The sequence below is a fragment of the Schistocerca nitens genome, chromosome 5 (genome assembly GCF_023898315.1).
Source record: "Schistocerca nitens isolate TAMUIC-IGC-003100 chromosome 5, iqSchNite1.1, whole genome shotgun sequence".
Classification (NCBI taxonomy): Eukaryota; Metazoa; Arthropoda; class Insecta; order Orthoptera; family Acrididae; genus Schistocerca; species Schistocerca nitens.
The window spans coordinates 451,976,281-451,988,651 of NC_064618.1; positions in this window are offsets into that span (position 1 = coordinate 451,976,281).

Here is a 12,371-nt window from a genome sequence, read left to right on the forward strand (position 1 = left end):
TCTGCTGTTTCTGAAATTTGGCACACACCTGCTAAAGACTTCCATTTTAAAGTATTACATACCATAAAGTGACAGAAACAAAGAATATGGTATTGTTGCTGTAATTGTGAAATAAACTGTTTCTGTTACACCTCAGATCTCATAATCTGACCTGATCATTCTGATTATCCACAAGGAACATAATGTGCTTCTATCAAATGCAAAAATTTTTGATATGAGAAGCTGGTTGATCACTACTTGTATCAGTAAGGAGAACCAGGAGGTGGAAGGGGGGGGGGGGGCGGGGAGCTGAATGTCTAGCTATTATCCTGTGAAAGATAAGCATCTAGTACCACTATTCAGTTTTTTCCAACAAGAATAGCCCCTTATTTAAATTACTGAAATAGCAATAAACCTCAGATTCTCACCACAATTGGTGGCATTAGTAATCAGCTGAAAAATGGAAATAGATCCTTTAAGTTCCAATCACTTACTAATTGTCTTACTTTCCCTGGTTTAGCAGAAGAGGCACAGAGGCAATCCTCCAACAAACATCATAAAAAGTCAATTTGTGATTGTAATAAAGCTAGTCTTGTTTGATGGGATGTGCTTGCCAGGGAGCCATAATTAAAAGGAAGGAAGCCTGAGGAAATGCAAATTATGTACACCATAATAAATTAAAACAACATGGAGAAATTACAAGTAGATATTTGAAGGATTCTGAAAAAGAAGGAGCTAAACTGGGAGGACTTCTCCAGTTCACTAACTGTGCGCATTATAATGTCACATATGTGGAAGAAGGGGCAAAGCTTCAAGAACTTGCAGACATTTCACTAGTACTACCTCCCTGGAGACCCATATGCCACAAGCTGAGAGTATCAAACTCCCAACAGCAATTACCCACTCGTACAACCATTCTCAACAGTCAAGCAATCACATTCCATAAAAGTACTGTTTCTAGCTGTAACAGTATCCACCACTATTACCTGCTTTCAATTGTAACATTTGAAGAGCATGTATTTATGAATAGCTGATTTATTACAGTCTTTTACTGGATATGGAAAGTCATGGTTTAATTCCAATCACCTTCTCACAGATCTCTCTAAACGTCTAAAATACTTCACCATTTATCATTCTTTGGATATGACATTCCGCAAATACTAAGTATTCAAGTGGCCCCAAAAATTGTAAATTTAACACTAATGTCAATTCTTTTCTTGATTTTTTAATATGTCCCTCTGCTTTCATGCCTACTTACTCTCCCAGAAATGAAAAGTCTTGGAACTGTCATCAATCAACAAGGTGACACTAAAAGCCATGGATTTGACATTGACATCAGTGTTTTTTGATTATTTTGTTGCTAACTGTTATCTGAGGCTGCACTTGCAATTCAGTAGTTTTGTTATGATAAGTCAATACGCAATTGTATGTGCAATTATGTCAGCTGGCCTCATGTGTGTGCCTGTTTTGGTAAGTGTCAGAACTGTACCGAAGTGACTCTGCGTTCCGGGCGGAACTGCTAAGGCTGCGTTTTGCTACCTCCCCAGAAAACTACCTTCCTGAAATTTTTTTTTTTACAGAAATATTAGAATTTTGTAATTTGGAAGGAAGGTTTTAATGAAAATTAAGTGTTATTAAAACATATTACTTATATGAAACAATACAGATAGCCATATCTTAGGTGCAACCACAATTAAGGAGTATCTGTAACCTGTGGTTCCTGAAGAGGGGCAACAGTCTGCATCATTGATTGGTATAGCTTTGTAAAATTAACAAACATGGACTCACTGTTGGTACTGTGAACCACTGAAAGCAAGAAGAAACTACAGATTCTAGAGGTAAAGTAATCCCCCATTCACATCTCTGGACAGGTCTACTCAGGAGGATGTCATCATCAGGAAAAACAAAACTGGCAGTCTACAGTTTGGGGCATCATATGTTAGACCTCTTAATCAGGTATGTAGGTTAGAGAATTTAAAAAGTAAAGTGGAGAACATGAAGTTAGATGCAATGGAAATTAGTGAATTGCAGCACATGACTTTTTTGGCCTGGTCAGTTCAATGTTATCAACATAAAATCAAATAGGAGAAATGCAGGAGTAAGTCTAATAATGAATAGGAAAACAGAAACGTGGGTAAGCTACTACAAACAGCATTATGAATGCATTACCATAGCTGAAATAGACACAAAGCCAACAACCACAAAGAAGTTGTAGTTTCTATGTCTACTAGCTTTGCAGATGATGAAGAGATTAACAGAATGTGTGGCGAGATAAAGGAAATTATTCAGATAGTTGTGGAATTTGATAGGAAAAGGAAGAGATGGAAAAATAGTGGGAGAACACAGGCTGAGGGAAACGAATGAAAGATGAAGCCGCTTGATGGAATTTTGTACAGAATGCAATTTAATCATAGCCAGTACTTGGTTTAGGAATAATGTAAGAAGGTTGATTGCATGGAAAAGAGTCAGGGAGACTGGAAGATTTAGACTGATTATATAAGCATATAATGCTAAGACAGTGGTTTCAAAACCAGTTTTAAACTGCAAGACATTTCCAGGGCAAGATGTCGATTCTTATCATAATGTATTGCATATCGCATGCAGATTGAAACTGAAGGAATTGTGAAAAAGTAGGAAATTAAGAACATGGGACATGGATAAATTTAAAGAATCAGAGGTTGCTGAGTGTTTCAAAGGGACTGAAACAGCAGAAGAGAAATGGGTAGTGTTGGAGATGAAATAATGAAGGCAGCAGGGGATCAGACAGCAGAAATCCCTGAATAACACACGAGATATTGAATTTAACTGATGAAAGTGCGACACGCCCCGCCCTTTTTCAGGAGGTTATTATTTAAACAGACATCATCAGTAGATGTTGTACCTAACACCCAATTGCCAAAAATTTTCAATCAGGTATGTGTAATAATTCGGCTTGACCATTTAAGACTTCTTTTCAAGAGGGGGCACCACAATGAATTTAAATTACTTCAATCAATTGATGAAATTAACTTTCTGCATACTTGGAAGTAGAGAGAGGCAAAAATTCAAATATTTGTGTAAGATCAGTTTCATAAAAGTTCTATGACTTCTCAAAAGTTGACATTTGGGATATTATCTATGCCCTTGCCTTTAAATATCACTAACTTATTTATTTTGAACTGCAACAATTTTCACAACTTCAGCAAAACTCAATTATGAAGAAAAATCAATCTTCTTGTAATAAAATCAGATTTAAAAGAAAATAACTTTCTTCCACTTAAATGTTCACCTCAGCTTTCTTGACAGATAAATAAATCACTTCTCATTTTCATTTAAGATGCTGTCAGAAGGGCGCACAACTAAAGAAGAAGAGAGAGAAAAGACAAGCACACATTCTTATATAGAACAAAATACATATGATAATGTTACGTCGCTCTCATTATCCTGGGCATACATTTTCGCTGACTCGCAGTGCAGTTCATTGACTCAGTGGTTAAATTATATCTTTAACTCCTGGTATTTCGATGGGAAAGGAAAATAGTATGTTATTACGTCACGGGCAGGGCACAATATTACATGAAGCTAGCTGAAGTATAGAAGGAATAAAGTGAAGCCTGGCAATGACATGAAAACTTTTCTGAAAAAAGTGGAATTTGTTAACATTTAATAAAAACCTATGTGTTAGAAAGCCTTTCCAGAAGTAGTTCTCTGGAGTATAAATTGTATGAAAGTGAAATATACATGAAAGGAAGTTCGTATAGGAAGAAGAAAGAAGTTTTGAAATGTTCTGCTATAGAAGAATGCTGGGTAGATGGAATAACAAGAAAAGACTAAACAAAGGGATCAGGTGGTAGGACACATCTTGAGGCATCAAGGAATTATCAGTAATGGAAGTAAGTATTGGAGGAAGGGGAGAGGGGGGGGTAAAAACTGTAGAGTGAGACCACGGCTGGAATACAGTAAGCAGGTTCAATAGATGTAAGTTGTGGTAGTTATGGAATTCAGCATGGAAGCTGCATCAACCCAGTCTTCGGATTGAAGACCGCAACAGCAACTACAATTATACGTGAGAAATATTCCAGACAACTAATTAAACGCAGCATAGTTGTAAATAAATTACAAATTTTATACACTTTCTAAAAAAATTGAAAGTAAAGCAAAATCTGTGTCTTATTATGCCAGCTACTGTGCCCTGATTTTAGTATGATGTATAATAAATTTTATTCACTCCTCATACATCATTGTTTGGAAATTTTAAAAAAATGCCTACAAAGAAGTGTTGAGAACATATTCCTTTCCAAGAATTGCCTTTTTATTATAATTTTACTTTACATTTACTTGCTTTGAGTGAAGCAAACACATTGGTTATGTCATTGAAGTAAAATTTACTAGCGATGTCACATTCTGTCAACAAGACTGCAGAATTTGACACGTGCTTCACATATACTCGACATTAAGCAATTTTTAGTTTCTTTTTTCATCTTCAATGTGTTGAAACTGTGTTGATAAGAAGCTGCAGTCACTGGAATCGTCATAAATATCATCAAAGCTATTTCGATGTTTGGATAAGCATCTTGTAACCCATACCCTGGGTGTGGGGATACATTAATTAAAAAAAGCTTCAGAATAGCCAAATGGGACACCGTGTTAGTGTTCTTCATCATCTCTTTCTACTGGAATTATGGAATTTGCAAAACCACCATTGTGTTAACTAGCTCAACTATATTTTTATTTCTGCTATATCTGACATCAAAATAGGCACATCCCCCCCCCCCCCCCCAAAATAAGCTGCATGGTTCTGATTTAAGATGCTGCTAACAGGAGTTTAAAATGAGATAAAATGGTATGCTATATATAAGAACAGTTTTGCATTTCACTTAATATTCCATCAAATATTTTCAAGAACTCTAGCTTAAAAAGTTTCACTCCGGCCTTCAGTTGGCAGACATCAGCCCTTGGTTGAATAGCATGTTAGCTTCAGTGCCCACTCACCAACATTTAAGATCCTACAATACTGTAATAAAGCTGCTGCAACAATTCCACTGTTTAACATGAGCTAGCAGTATAGTCCAACACACGAAGTGGCACGCACACAGCACTGGTGCCGAGAGGTGCGAAAGATGAGTGTGGGCAGGAGCATGCATCTATGCATAAAAAAGGTATTTCATCCCCTACTTCACATTTTTAGGTGTCAACGTCTTCTTTTTTTAATTTCTAAAGTAGCTGTTCTTCCTCAGGGTTCAAGCTACCTCCATACCAAATTTTATCAAAGGCTCTTTATAGCCAAGATCACATTAATTTATATATATTATTAACAACCAATTTTGAGAGTTGAAACTGTCATCTTCTGATCTACAAAAAATTTTTGGTTGTAGATTGTTTTCCATTATGAGTTTATCACTCATACCATGTCATCATTATAGGGGAGAGTGTACAGCAGATTATAAACAGGATTGTCAAAAATAAAACCATGTACAGACAAAAAGCACCATTATCTTATATGGTTTTATTTTTTACAATTTTATGTATAATGTGCTGTATATTCTTAACCATAATGACAACATGGCATGAATGATAAAGTCATAATGGAACATAGAACATGATTTATAACAAAGTTTTCGAAGATTAGAAGAGGACAGTTTTGATTGTCAAAACTGGTTGTCCGTAATAAATATGAATTAATGCGATCTTGGCTATAAAATTTTGTTCACGTTAAATATAGATCAGGCCTCCCACTTTCTCAATACCAAAAACTTCAGTCAAGTTTCATCAAGATTGGTTCGGTATTTTAGTCATGAAAACATAACAGTTACTTTCCCATGTGTTATAATATAAGTATGGAAGAATGGCTTAATACTGATGATTGTATAAGTATTGTACTCATTGTGATGAATCGTATTATACAGAACATATCAATCAATAACAGTGTTCTCATAAATGTGATAGAATTCAAAAGTCAAAGAATAATTAGCTTTCCAAGAGAAGTACTTTTCCTTAACTTATGTAATATTATTCAAGTCAATAAAGAATCTCATACTGCACACTTTCTAATGTAGCCCATGTTCTTCATCAGTGTTCAAGCTATCTGCATACCACATTTCATCAAAATCAGTCCAGTAGTTTAGTCATTAAAAGATAACAGGCACTCACACTTTCATATTTATAAAACTTCAACTTGTGATATCTTTTTTCCATTATCTAATTTTGATGAAATAAAGCCTACATGTTGCCCCAAGCTACACTAAATTACCTGTGAAAACCCCCATGAAAATTCATCTAGTAGTTTTGGAGATTAATGTATTTGAACAGGCCAACAGTCAATTTCACAGTTTCATTATTAGTATAGATGTCACCCACACTACACCCTTTCCATTGCTTGGGGATATCTTATACCCACAGAACTTGTTCATAGACAGTAAGCCACATATGTGTAAAGTTTGATTGAAATTTCTCCAGGCATTATAGAGTTATGCTTCATATCACCCTCTTCCCAAAATTAGTTTAATTTGCTCCAGGTGTTCAAGATTATTGCTCTATGTGTCACTCCTCCTTTCTCCCAAGGGGTTAAATATCAGGACTATCACTGGTCTTCCTGACCCTGGAAACTATGGTTTTGACACTAATATTCGCTTTTGTATTATTTTTACATGTCACCTGCACCCTACCTCTAAGAGTGTTACAGATACCTTTCCACAAAAGTAGTTTTTTCCTAGTACAGAATATATGTACCACGTTTCAGTGAAATTTCTACATGTGTTACAGAGCTATGCTTTATGTGGCATTCCTTTCAACCCCTAGGAGTCAAATATCATCAGGACAGTCACAAATCAACCATTCAACAACAGACACTGTGGATTTCATACTAATATAGTTGCTTTGGATTATTATAAACATGCCATGCCCTTCACTCTTTGAGAGCTCCCTACTGGTCACCTTGATCATCATCCATAACTTTAATGGACAATGCCTCTTACCTATAGTTGCCTTTGGAACTTGGGGCATTATCTGTAGCTTGGAATTCGCCACAGTTACCTCCTTACGTTGTATACTAACTGGCTAAAATTATGACCACAGGGGTCGGAGTTACATCTTGTCATTACCATTAAATTAATGAATATTAGGAAGTAAACAATGAAAAATGTATGCTGGCAGAAGTACAGAAACTGTTAAGGATGTTGTAAAACAACATCAGCCTTGGGGAGGCACAGTGTTATGAAACAAACTGTTGCAAGTCTTCAGTCTGAAGACTTATTTGATGCAGTTCTCCATGCTAGTGTGTATCCTGTAAGATCCTCATCTCTTCATAACCACTGTCACCTGAAACCATTTGAAACTGCTTACTGTAATTAACCCTTAGTCTCCTCTACCTTCCTCACTTCTTTCCATTACGAAATTAACTATTTTATGGTATTATCTTTGTAAAGCACATAAAGTAAGTAATAATGAAACTGTGTGAGGATGAATAAGTAATTCAAAATAAGATTAAAAGGATTGAAAAAGATATAATACAAAAAAGTGTAACTTATTTTTTCATGAATTCTGAGAGCTGTTTTGGTGATGGCTTTCAAAGTGATTCACTACATAAATGAAGCGCATCTAGTGGTAGTATAACTTGTACCAAGAATTAAGTTGTTCTCAACTAACTATTTTTCTGGTTGATTGGGAAATTTGTTAATGCAATATTTGCTGTCTGAAGAGAAATACTGGCCTTATGGCTGCATCAATCATTAAATGTATGATTATGCTGTTTATTTACACATCATGGTGACAATAACTGTTGTTCTTAATGCCACCATCAGTAAAGCCTTCCTTACCTTGGATGAAGACAGCAATGACAATAATCTGGAAGTACATATATTGTTCCATTTACAATCTGTGCACAATAATCAATTACATGAGAATGTTGCATTCTGTATACCAAGGCCAAAGACAACACCACCCCCAGCCAACTGTTAGTCACAAGGTCATTTTATTTGAGCTTTAATGAATAAAAAGGATGATCCAGACACACTGAAACACACCAATTTCCTGCCAGGAATACAGCACTCAAATTTTGCCTTGCTGGCCTTTTCCATCTGCCACATCACCCAAAACTCTCTCTTTTATAAAACGATATTTGACAAAGTTTTTTTACACAGTAATACAGGCCTAAAGAAATTTCAGTCCTATTCAAAGGCCCTCCAGCCCCACATCCAAGTTCAATCATGCCTAACTTGTCAATGGTTCACTCTTCTCCTCCCGATACCTATAATGAAAACACCTATTTTTACCAGTCTCTTCAACAAAGGCCAACCTAAAACCAATATTGAACCTTGCCTCTTCTAGTTCATATCATCATTCTGTGTTGATCCTCCCCTTTCCCCCAACCACCCCCTGATTACTTATGAGGAATTTCTTATCTCCATCTCAGCCTCACTCTTTCTGCCCAGCAACACTAACCTCTCAATGGAAGAAAGAATAACCATCTGCAAGCCGAAGATAGACAATGACTAATCATCCTCCCTACAGACAAAACTCGACCACTGTTATGATGAACAAAGTTATTACCTGCCAGAGGGCATCTGCAAAATGTCTGATTCCTTCACCCACCAGCCCTGCAATAGTGATCCCCTTCCAAAAGTCTAGCATACCCTCTAATCTGTACTCTAATCCTTAGGTTCATCCTAGAATGTGTCTCTCGAATTCATCTCAGTCGACACCCCAGCTTCCCTTCACGCACTGACCTTCTGCGTGCTTTCCAAATTCCATAAACTGAACTATCCTGAACACCCAATTGTAGCTAATTACTGTGGGTACTCCCACTGAAAGAATCTCTGCTCTTGTTGACCAACACCTCCAACCAATTACTCATAGTGTAGTCTCACATACCAAAGGTACAGACCACTTCCTTCACCAACCCTTTACCATCCCCACCTCATTACCACCTGGATCCCTTCTCATCACTGTTGATGCCACCTCCCTATACACCAAAATCATCTATGCCCAGAACTGTGGGTCTTGCCACTATCAAACACTACCTTTCTCAACATCCCTGATAAGGGTCACAAAACACACTGTACGAATAAATAAAAGAGTGAATTCTACATCTACTTCTACATCTTCTTCTTCTTCTGTAGTGGTCAATCCAAGGATTGGTTTGCAACAGCTACAATGGCAGCTTGTCTCCATTCTGTGCGTCTTTCAGCTTTTCTCTTCATTTCTTTATAGGTGTCACATCCCACATCTTTCACGATTTGATCCATGTACCTCAGTCGTGGTCTTCTTCTTGGTCTTTTTCCCTCGACATATCCCTCTATGATTGTGTTCAGGAGTCCTTTATGTCTTAATAGATGGCCTGTAAATTGCACTCTTCTTTTAACTATGAAACTCCAGAAGCTTCTCTTCTCACCTGCTCTTTCCAGAACCACTTCGTTTGTGACCTTGTCGATCCATTTTATTTTGAGCATGCGTCTATAGCACCACATTTCAAAAGAATTTAGCTTCTGCTGTTCCTCTGTCCCGAGAGTCCATGTTTCACACCCATAGCATGCCACACTCCACTTCTACATCTATATTCTGCAAACCACCATGAATTGTGTGGCAGGGGATATGTCCCATTGTACCAGTTATTAGGGTTTCTTCCCGTTACATTCACATGTGGAGCATGAGAAGATAGATTGTTTGAATGCCTCTGTGCATGCTGTAATTATTATAATCTTGTCCTTATGATCCTGATGTGAATGATACATAGGGGATTGTAGTGTATTTCTAAGAGTCATCATTTAAAGACAGCTCGTGAAAATGTGTAATTTCAGTTCTCACTGCATCAAGGCCTTCCTTGAAACATCACGCAGTAACTGATTGCCCCAGAAGGCTCACTATTTGTGAAAGGTGGAATTTCCATTAGCCACCACAGCCTCTTGTATGGTGCACAAAGAACACTTATGGTAGAATCAAGACATTCAAGACTTAACAAGCATCAGAATTCAAAAAGCTCACATGTTTCAAAATAAAGTGGAAACATATTTACTAACATAACACTTGTTATGCTTACCTTTTCCTGTACAATTGCGTGCTCATTTAGGTAAGTATGAAATTTCGTACAATTTACGCTCAGGGAAAAATTTCAAAGTTTAACTCTAACAAAGTTCTCTACTTTTTCTCCTGATAGTTCCAAAACCATTGATCTGTAGGATCTCCATTCTGCTTTACCAACAAAGGCAAGCATCATGACTGTGGAATGTGTGGTCATACTAGAAGCATTACATTTGTATTCAAAGATGTCATGACACCACAAGTTATAGCTGTAACGTGGTCACTGATTCAGTACCTACTCTTAAAATTCTGACAAGGAACACCTATTGCAAACACAATGACTGAAGTGATGGAATCAATTTTATAATAGAAATTCATAAACTTTTCTTGGGAGAGAGAATATTGTAGAATCATCACTATTGAAAGTTGTTGATCACCTAGTCAAAGAAACTGTTGGAGCAGAGGTGTAACTTTGACTGACATTCTGAGCACCCATTACACACAGGTATAATTTAGAGGCATGTTAGATGATGACAACAGGAATGGGATCAGACAACTAGACTCAAATGAAAAAAAATATGAAAATATTCTCACAACATTCCCACTCCATGAAATACTACCCATGCTGTCTCTAGGCACGTGGGATCTTTGTTAGCCAAATGTACAGGATGTTGAGTGATTAGGATATAGGAGGATGCATCCAGAGGAGATTTTTAAATGAAAACAGGAATATTTGCCAAATACGCAACAGGTATTTCATGATACAAAGTATAGAGAATGTGCGTGGGGAAGATAACCAGACTGACTACCTGTGGCTTGATGGAGACACGGAGCAAGGAGAGGAAACCTGTTGCCAGTTTTGGAGGTGATGAGCAATTTTCAGTTTCCCTTTATGCTCACAGCCACAACTGCCTTTTATCTTCCTACCATGCATCCTATTGGTGACTACTTCAGGCGCTGTGTATTGACATGCTTTGCAAGCAGTATCTAACCATGGAATCTCTGTTGAGCCCAGCAATATGGTCCTATATGGAATGTGAGCTTCAGGAGCAACCTTCAATTTGCAGCTCTCTCTCTCTCTCTCTCTCTCTCTCTCTCTCTCTATCTATCTCTCACTCACTCTAAAAAGTTTGAAATTACGGCACACCTTACACACAAGCTTATAAAGATTTCCAATCTGTACTTCAGCTCTGTTAAAAATGCAGCATCAGAGAATTTATAATGCATACTTCAGACCTGCAGCAGACACTCACGTCTAACTTAACCTAATGCAGCCAATGGATAGTTCATAATAATTTTACAACATTTTAATTGAAATTTAGATGCTTCACAAATTGTTACAATATAATGAAAGCATTTTAGTGTTCCAAACAATGTGGAACAGTTACACAAGCTCTCTGCTAAATGCTGCACTGCTGGCAACCTGCAAAAGTAATTATTATACATTCCACACATCTTTGAATATGGCAAATGGTCAGACTTTCAACTAGTGCTCTAATTCTTATCATAAACTTGATGCTGATGGATAACTAACATTACAAAATCATCATCATTTAAATCAAATATGACTGCCAGTTTGTATGTTTAATCCCTAAATATAAGTTTGTTGGTTTGTGTGTGTGTGTGTGTGTGTGCGCGCGCTCGCATAGTAATTAAAAACAACATAAGATGAGTTACAGTGTTTACTTGTTGTTTATGTGCCTATACAGGGTGCAGAAAAAATGAAGCACTTGGAGATTGGCAGCGCTTCCTCATTCGGATTCAAGACAGAAGTATATCTAGCAAAATCAGATTGGGTGCTTTCTGAAAAGGGGTGCTTTCTGAAAACACGTGTATGAAAATGAGGAGCTGGCAACTCTGTCACATCTGGCAGTGCATCAGAATCTACAGAGGAACATTTATCACTCCGGACTACCATACCAGCCGTTGCAGCTCACTGAATAGACTGCTGGGAAATCAAACCCACATCCACAATGAGTTATGGTTCGAATCCTCGTCAGACTCCTTTTTTTATTTTTCAGACATCCCTTCCATAGTTCTTGTTGTTTAGAAGCAGGACATCATTTTGCGACATGACAGTAGCCTGTGACATGGTGGTGGGATCCATTAATCTTCAGGCATGTGTCTACTAATCAAGCAGTGCACAACCATAACTGGTGCTGTCAAGTTCATGTAGGGCAGCTTCCCAATGGAATACACAATTGATGAATATGTCAATGTGATTTTGTTACTGGGTGCATCCAATAATCAAGCTGCTTCTGCTGCTGCTGCTCCTCCTCTGTATGGTGCATGGTACCCTCAAAGGCACTATCCTAATAAGAATGTTTTTCATTGTGTGGAGCAATGTCACTGGGGAACAGGTAATCTTCATCCACATGTAATGGATAGAGATGACCCAA